This window comes from Cibotium barometz, chromosome 64, assembly GCF_041138505.1.
Source record: "Cibotium barometz isolate CiBa-2024 chromosome 64, ASM4113850v1, whole genome shotgun sequence".
NCBI classification, from domain to species: Eukaryota; Viridiplantae; Streptophyta; class Polypodiopsida; order Cyatheales; family Cibotiaceae; genus Cibotium; species Cibotium barometz.
The window spans coordinates 20,134,393-20,144,409 of record NC_141109.1 but is presented as its reverse complement, the minus strand read 5'-3'; positions in this window follow the sequence as shown (position 1 = coordinate 20,144,409).

Here is a 10,017-nt window from a genome sequence, read left to right as displayed (position 1 = left end):
TCTAGAATATCTTTAACCTTGGCAGGAACTATTGAAATGCCGTCTTTGAAGACAATGAACCCAAGATACTCAATTTGATGAGTAAAGAAGGTACATTTGCTCTTCTTGGCATAGAGTTTGTGTCTGCGCAACAATTACAGAACTCTACGCACATGCTCCTCGTGCTCTTCCATTGATTTGGAGTAGATTAAGATGTCATCAAAGAAAACAAGCACAAATTCATCCAAGTAAGGATGGAATATGTCTTGCATTAGGCGGTTGAAGGTTGCAGGAGCATTGGTTAACCCGAATGAGGTTACAGTAAACTCATAGTGGTTATAACCGGTACTGAAGGCTGTCTTGGGTATATCTGCTTCCTCGACTTTGATGATCTGATAGTAACCAGATCTCAAATCTATTTTTGAGAAGACTTTGGCCCCATGAAGCCTGTCAAGAAGTTCGTCGATGCGAGGGATAGCATACTTATTCTTGACAGTGACTTGATTCAGCCCTCGATAATCTATGCAGAGGCAGAGAGTTCCGTCCTTTTTTTTGGAAAAGGACAGGTGCCCCCCAAGGAGAGCTCCTGGGGTGTACGAATCCTTGCTCAATGAGTTGGGAAAGTTGCTCTTTAAGTTCAATGGCTTCAGGAAGGGACATTTTATAGGGCGCGTTTTTGAGACGGGTTGAGTCCCAGGGATCACCTAAATTTCATGATTCGAGGAGGCGGTAGGCCTGTAAGCTTGTCAGGGAAAATGTTAGAGAATTCTTGGAGCCAAGAGGGTTCTGTCTCCTTACTAGGTTCAATGGTTTTGTTGAGCTTGGCTAAGAAAACTTGCTGACCCTTACGTGTTCCCTTGAGAAGATGTTTTGCCTTGACTACCCTAGATTTAGGTTATGTTATGCCCTGAACGGATAGTACTTGGCCATGCTCATTTTCAAAAGTGATACTCCCCTAGTGACAATGAATGCTAGCTTTGTTTGCAATTAACCAATCCATCCCAAGAATCTTTATGGATTCATGGGAAGGGGGAAGATATCTTTCCTTCACGGCCTGCTTGATGTCTTCCCACGTTTGAGAATGCTCGGTGACTCCCTTGTCACGGCACCACTGTTTCCACCAGAGTTTAGCATCTCCGATGAGGCGAAACAATGCAAGCATAGACTGATTTGCTACTCCAGTACCGGCGGTAGAGAAATAATCGTCCATCGCTTCAATCCAGACTTCAGCATCCTTCTCAATCTTTGAACCTTCTCCTTTAAAGGAGGGAGGTTGCATTTGCTTGAGCAAGAGCTTCTTCTCCTGGATATCAGTGTAAAGTGCACTGGGAAGTGGAGGGTGATCGTCCTGGCCATCATTGTAAAAACAATTTTAAGATTACAAGATTCATATTTGCACAACGCTTATTTTGAAGAGTAAAACATAGAAATCATTTTATTTCTAATATTTACAAGGACGAGTTTTATTACAAAGATCTGAGACTAATATAATTAGTCTCATTTGCCATCAAGGGAAATTCCTAAGCTTGACTATGACATAAGGGTACAGCGGTCCACATAGGTGAAATATTGGGGTTCTGCTGTAGTTTCTAAGACTCTAAAAACTGATGGTAAGGGTGGTAGACTCTGGATTGGGGTAGGTCCCAACACAGCTACTCTGTGAGCAGGTAAGACTTGCATCACTTGTTTGGTCATACACCCAGCGATCCTGAGGTATACGAATCCCATCTATAGTCAGAGAGGTGTCGGCCCTGGGGGTTACCGACAAAACAAAATAAATGGATCATCTTCAACTTTTCAATCCAACGAATCATTTAAAAAATCATTCAAACATTGTAAGATTCCTCCCCAACCTTCGAGGTATACTGGAGTACGAATCTTCCTTTCTGATCTTATAATTATTCTCTCTCTAAAATAAAAGAAAATTTCTGTTTAAAAAAGGAAGACCCTTTTCCTAGAATACTTCTCAGGAGTCACGCCTATTTTAAGGATTTAGAACAATGAGTTTAGAAGTGAGAATCGGTGTTTTGGATACCAAGGTTTTGGTTTTCATTCGAGTATGGCCCAAAAGAAGTTCTTTATCTCTTGGGGAGTATAAGAAGTTATCCCCCAGATATTGTGATCCTTATATCTGAATTCAATGAAAGTAGGTGACTTAGCCTACAAGTTTCTTTTATCTCCTCATCTCAAAATTCTTAATGCCTTCTATAGAAAAATGTGTCAAACACAAATCATGGAAAGACGGTAAAACTTCAGTGGTAAGTTACCGTTGGCTTCTAGGTTACGCTAGCTCCTTCCTTTATATACGTCGTAACGTTTACTTGTCGCTCACAGTAATCTTACTCCCATCAATCTCCTTTCTTTCTTAATCTCCTTCATGGCTTGGCAACAGGAATTAGTTTTATCCCTGATGATTTCTCACCTTCAAGACGCAAGAGAGTCTGTGAAGAAAGACTTTATAGAACAGTATGAGCGCTCACTTTTTCCTCACCTAGGAACTTCTGTAGCGCAGACCAAATGGCGGACCTATCAAAACATAACTAGGGTAACACCCTGGGGTCAGCAACACTTTCGTAACAATGTCCGCTTGGCCATGGTTATTGAAGCTTTGGGTTTGGGTCCGCGATACTACTGTGTCATGAGATCAAGGCATCTTGGGTTTTCTGAGCGGGTCTTCTTACTGGCATGTTTTCTTCCTCATGAGAAGATATGCCTTTACCCCGTTTTTGGCTTGCCTCTCAGAGGTCCTTTTGTTAGATCACCTCATACCACTGAGATAGGTGCGGCAATAACCAGCAGAATCATTCCCATAGATGAGTTACCCTATACTTGTGCAGCTTGTGAGGACTGCTTTTGTGACCATATGATGGACGGGCTTATGGAAGTGTAAAGAGTTCTTCTATCTTTACTGTATAAGTCCCGTGAATGAATAAAGTTTAAATCTTGTTCTTATTTGGAATCTTGTTCTCTTTAAGACTCTTCTTGGTGGTTAATCGTGATTAAAATTTTTCTCTAAGTCTCATATTCGTGCATCTTGCGAAATTATTCCAAGTTGCGAGATGAGGACATCTCGCACTTTTTAAGTGGGGTAGAATGTAAGATTCCTCCCCCAACCCCTTTTTGATGTCTAGTATATTCCCCTGTAATCAATTCCTTTTCTAAAATATAAGAGACCTTGTTTGTGGCTGTTTTAACCTAGAGAGAGAAAATATTCTAGAGAGAGAATATTCAGATTTTGAATATTTTTGGATAGAAAAATATCTCTTATAATTCAGATGAGTTTCCCTGAAACAGAAATTTAAAAAGAATTTTCCAATGTGCAATTGGAATTAATTGGAAATAGGTATAAAGAACCTTAGCCTAAGGGTCTAGATTTTCAGAAATCTTTAGACTATGGTCCAATTAAGGTTTCTATGGGCCAATAGCATCAATCCATGTGTAGGGAGGAGATAAATCCAAATTGTAAAAAGAAAATACCCAAAAAGGAGTAAATGCTCACACAAGATGAAGAGTTGAAAATGTACAAGGGTTATTAGTAAATAAACACATATGTAAGGAAAGGGAGTTCTTTAAAGGAGGTGCATATTTCACATAAGATGAAGAGTTGAAAATGTACAAGGTTTATTAGTAAATAAATACATATGTAAGGAAGGGGAGTTCTTTAAAGGAGGTGCATATTTCACATAAGATGAAGAGTTGAAAATGTACAAGGCTTATTAGTAAAAAAACTATGACACATGTGTAAGGAAGAGGAGTTCTTTAAAGGAGGTGCATATTTCACATAAGATGAAGAGTTGAAAATGTACAAGGTTTATTAGTAAAAAACTATGAGCAATACAATTTTGACACATATGTAAGGAAGGGGAATTCTTTAAAGGAGGTGCATATTTCACATGCTTGAATGAGTTTTAAACTCATAAAAATTGAGATATTTCATCTCTCCTCTCTCCTCATTCAAGTCTAGTTCCAAAAAGTTAGCTTAATTGACCTAAAAATGGTCAAAAAGTGACCAAACTGACTTGGAAAATTCTAGAATCAGTTTGTTTGGTTAGGAGCTCAAATTTTCCTATAAATAGAAGCCTCCCCTTGTTGAAAAAAAACATAGTCTCTTATGCTTTGTTACTCTACTCCACCTAAGCCAAAATAGATAGTCTCTTATGCTTTGTTACTCTACTCCACCTAAGCCAAAATATATAGTCTCTTATGCTTTGTTACTCTACTCCACCTAAGCCAAAATATATAGTCTCTTATGCTTGTTACTCTACTCCACCTAAACCAAATTAGATAGAGTCTTATGCTTTGCCAAATTAGATAGAGTCTTATGCTTGTTACTCTACTCCACCTAAGCCAAAATATATAGTCTCTTATGCTTTGTTACTCTACTCCACCTAAGCCAAAATATATAGTCTCTTATGCTTTGTTACTCTACTCCACCTAAGCCAAATTAGATAGAGTCTTATGCTTTGTTACTCTACTCCACCTAAGCTAAAATATATAGTGTCTTATGCCTTGTTACTCTACTCTACCTAAGCCAAGAACTGTGAATTCTTTAATAATTCACTAGTTTTTGATACCTCTCTCTTTCTTCAATCTCCATTGGTGGCTCCATCAACATACTAAACCAATTGATTGGTTGGGGGCCTCTACCGTGAATAAAGAATCAAGCAAATCATAAGGTAAGTATATTGAATTTCGATCTTTTCTATGATTTCTCAATGATTCTCTCTTCTCAACCCCTCTCAAGCTTGAGAAGTTTAATTGGTATGGTTTTTTTTAAATGCTAATGAAGTTAATTGGTGAATAGTAGTGAAGAGTTACATAATTTAATAAATGCTATAGAAGTTAATTTCCACTTATATTTAAATTCTAATGGTTTTTATAATTTCTCTCTCTCACTCAAGAAATGGTCATACTCATGACCCATTCTCAATCCAAATGAAGCTTTTCATAAAGCTTTTCCTTAATCCAAGATTAAGCTATTCTTGAGGCCAAATTAATGGCTTTTTGCTATGCTTTTAGTTTATGCACATTGATGATTCAATCCATTATGGATTGATGACCCAATTAGAGACCATTCTAATTGTTTTCTTAATGATCCAATTAGAGACCATTATGGATTGATGATCCAATTAGAGACCATTCTAATTGTTTTCTTAATGACCCAATTAGAGACCATTATGGATTGATGATCCAATTAGAGACCATTCTAATTATTTCTTTAATAATGAGCTTTATCCCTTAGAAAAAAATTGAGATTTATCAGTCATAGTAGCGGAGCTATGGCAAAATTTTTATAGAAATTACGCATAAAATAAATTCATTCAAAGCATAAAAAGAGGACTTTCTACCATATTCTAGGAACTATCATCCTAGATTAATTAAAAGAATTTTATTATGCATGGAGATGTGGATGTTTGCATGTAGATGTAGATGTATAGATGTAGATGTGGATGTGGAGGTAGATGGTTGCATGTAGATGTAGATGTATAGATGTGGAGGTAGATGGTTGCATGTATAGAGATAGATGTGAATGGAGATGTGGATGTATGCATGTAGATGTAGATGTATAGATGTGGATGTGGATGTATACATGTAGATGTAGATGTATAGATACGGATGTGGATGTGGAGGTGAATGTATACATGTAGATGTAGATGTATAGATGTAGATGTGGATGTGGAGATAGATGGATGCTGTAGATGTATAGATGTAGATGGGAATGGAGATATGGATATATACATGTAGATGTAGATGTATAGATGTAGATGTGGATGTGGAGGTGGATGGATGCATGTAGATGTAGATGTATAGATGTAGATGTGAATGGAGATGTGGATGTATGCATGTAAATGTAGATGTATGGAGGTGAATGTGAATGTGGATGTGGATGTATGCATAGAGATGTAGATGTATGCATGTAGATGTGAATGTACGCATATAGATATGGATGTATGGATGTGAATATACGATATGCGATGTGAGGGAATCTGAAGTGATGAGATAGAAATGATGTGATGGGATGAGTATACATATAAATGGAATATGGATTAAGTAATGTAGATTGATGAGGGATAATGTGGAAAAATGAAAGTTAAAATAGAAATTGTGTTGTAAACTGTTTGTAAATACTGTTTGTAAATGCTGTTTGTAAATGATTGTTTTATGTCAAGAATGCTGGGGGGAGCATTTTGACCGTCTTGTGATTAAAGTCGTGATGGTAAAGTTGCAACTGCTGACGGGGAGTCAATGAAGGACGTCTCGCGTAGCAAGGTCGGCCGAGGTCTTGACCAGCCTCGGTGCGATTAAAATGGTGAGCTTCCGGTACGGTGGATGAGGGGCCAAGGAAGCGGCCTATGCGTGAAGCGCTAGGTTACCTGCGAAGGATCCTAGAGGGTGCTGACCATACGGTGCTCGGGCTCTGGGTTGCCTAGGATACCCACGCGTGCGTCGAGGAAGATATTGGAACAGAGTTGGAGTTGTTTTCTGAAATCGAGCATGGATCTGGTTGATTGACCTTGCTGGTCTTCAATGGATGAGTCCATGGCTCCTTATATGGATCTGTTGGTTGATCTTGCTGATCTTCAACGAGAGTCCATCTTGTTAAGTGATTATATTGCCAAGTATTATGGGCTAGGAACTATCGAAACGGCTCCTGAGCGTTCTAGTTACCAATGATGCCATAGATACTCTGATGAAGGAATGATGGAAAATTAAGAATCAATGGGATAAATTGGAAGATTGTGATCAGTGATACTATGGTTTTATTAAAGGATTGTTTTAAACTGGTTGAATCTGATTGAAAAAGGCAATTTCATATTGGGTGTGTGAGTGGTGTGACTAGTTTTATTTTGCATGAACCTCCGGCTAGGGGGCCTTGGAACTCTTTTCCCTGGTACCCGGGACAAAACCTAACCAAATTTTTAATTGGATCCCATCACTACAGTGGTTGGGCGGTTGGCTAACCCATGGGATCGGATGGGGTTAGGCTGGACTGATGGATCTGTAAATCGAGACTCAAACTTTTGTTTTTACGATAGAAAAGAAAAAAAAAATCCCGGACAGTAACTGTTCTATGGATAGGAATCAACGGCTGTGCCTCTTGAATGGGGAAAAAAGCGTTGATCCCAATGATCCAAGTGCAAGTTTTCTTCCTTGAACTGACTAAGTATCTTATAGATGTAATCGGATCATCTCGATCAGAAATGATCTTGACTACGTTAGAGTAAAAAGTTATCCTGGTGGAATCGCCCGTGCTTTCCGGTAAAGGAAGTTTTTCCGGGTTCGGTTTTGGAACAACCGACGGATTAGTCTCTTATCCGGATATCCGTGGGCGAGGCCCCGAGTGTGGGACCCCTGTCCCGCGCGAGAAGCGCTACTTCCGCTGCCAGTACCCCGAATCTGTTGCTCGATGGGAACAGGGATCTTACAGTTGGTATCAGAGCATTTGGTTAATAAAGATCAACTGAGAAGACAAATATGTCAAAAATTTATCAAGAAACACAAAAAGGTTATAATTGTGTGATATAATTCATACAATTTGATATTCAAACTGAAATTCATAATTTGGTAATTGGTTCTCCAGATAGAAGTACCGCGATTATATAGAATCCCTGACTTGCTTGAGGCGTAGACATGATATTATTTACCTTATAATTCCAAGGGCCGTGACTACGCGTATATACCGAGAGTATACTGCAGCTCTTTACTGACAGTATATACGAGTAAATCTAAGACTTGAAATTATAAGCGTTAATGCTATCTAGATGATGATTTCGAATGTGATTGATATGATTTTTAATTCTGTTTGAGAATGAATGAATTGATTTGGATTCTGATTGAAAATGCTGATTGAAAAATGTTGATTTTTAAAAATTAGTTGAAATATAATGAAACCACAATGAGGGGGAATGGGACGAGTCCTTGTGATGATATTCATAACTAGAATGATGATAACGAATTCAGCAAATCACTATGAGATTAGTGGGTTGTGCTGTCAGATTGCTACTGTTAATACTTGACCGGTAGATCAAGTTAAGGGATGTCAAATTGAGAACTTGCTTAACTGAATTTCCGTGGAGGAATGTTCCGAAGGAAACTTTTCGGTCTAATGGACCTTATCATGTTAAAGATATGAAGGATATGATCTGAATGAATTGTTATTTAATGATGAGTTCTATATAAGGGATAATTATCCCAGTGTTCTGTTGGGTTGACCAGAATATAAGGAACCCCAGAATAAAATTGGATCTTAAGAATAAGAGCTGTCCTCTACCTTGCGAGATGAGGACATCTCGCACTTTTTAAGTGGGGTAGAATGTAAGATTCCTCCCCAACCTTCGAGGTATACTGGAGTACGAATCTTCCTTTCTGATCTTATAATTATTCTCTCTCTAAAATAAAAGAAAATTTCTGTTTAAAAAAGGAAGACCCTTTTCCTAGAATACTTCTCAGGAGTCACGCCTATTTTAAGGATTTAGAACAATGAGTTTAGAAGTGAGAATCGGTGTTTTGGATACCAAGGTTTTGGTTTTCATTCGAGTATGGCCCAAAAGAAGTTCTTTATCTCTTGGGGAGTATAAGAAGTTATCCCCCAGATATTGTGATCCTTATATCTGAATTCAATGAAAGTAGGTGACTTAGCCTACAAGTTTCTTTTATCTCCTCATCTCAAAATTCTTAATGCCTTCTATAGAAAAATGTGTCAAACACAAATCATGGAAAGACGGTAAAACTTCAGTGGTAAGTTACCGTTGGCTTCTAGGTTACGCTAGCTCCTTCCTTTATATACGTCGTAACGTTTACTTGTCGCTCACAGTAATCTTACTCCCATCAATCTCCTTTCTTTCTTAATCTCCTTCATGGCTTGGCAACAGGAATTAGTTTTATCCCTGATGATTTCTCACCTTCAAGACGCAAGAGAGTCTGTGAAGAAAGACTTTATAGAACAGTATGAGCGCTCACTTTTTCCTCACCTAGGAACTTCTGTAGCGCAGACCAAATGGCGGACCTATCAAAACATAACTAGGGTAACACCCTGGGGTCAGCAACACTTTCGTAACAATGTCCGCTTGGCCATGGTTATTGAAGCTTTGGGTTTGGGTCCGCGATACTACTGTGTCATGAGATCAAGGCATCTTGGGTTTTCTGAGCGGGTCTTCTTACTGGCATGTTTTCTTCCTCATGAGAAGATATGCCTTTACCCCGTTTTTGGCTTGCCTCTCAGAGGTCCTTTTGTTAGATCACCTCATACCACTGAGATAGGTGCGGCAATAACCAGCAGAATCATTCCCATAGATGAGTTACCCTATACTTGTGCAGCTTGTGAGGACTGCTTTTGTGACCATATGATGGACGGGCTTATGGAAGTGTAAAGAGTTCTTCTATCTTTACTGTATAAGTCCCGTGAATGAATAAAGTTTAAATCTTGTTCTTATTTGGAATCTTGTTCTCTTTAAGACTCTTCTTGGTGGTTAATCGTGATTAAAATTTTTCTCTAAGTCTCATATTCGTGCATCTTGCGAAATTATTCCAAGTTGCGAGATGAGGACATCTCGCGTTTTTTAAGTGGGGTAGAATGTAAGATTCCTCCCCCAACCCCTTTTTGATGTCTAGTATATTCCCCTGTAATCAATTCCTTTTCTAAAATATAAGAGACCTTGTTTGTGGCTGTTTTAACCTAGAGAGAGAAAATATTCTAGAGAGAGAATATTCAGATTTTGAATATTTTTGGATAGAAAAATATCTCTTATAATTCAGATGAGTTTCCCTGAAACAGAAATTTAAAAAGAATTTTCCAATGTGCAATTGGAATTAATTGGAAATAGGTATAAAGAACCTTAGCCTAAGGGTCTAGATTTTCAGAAATCTTTAGACTATGGTCCAATTAAGGTTTCTATGGGCCAATAGCATCAATCCATGTGTAGGGAGGAGATAAATCCAAATTGTAAAAAGAAAATACCCAAAAAGGAGTAAATGCTCACACAAGATGAAGAGTTGAAAATGTACAAGGGTTATTAGTAAATAAACACATATGTAAGG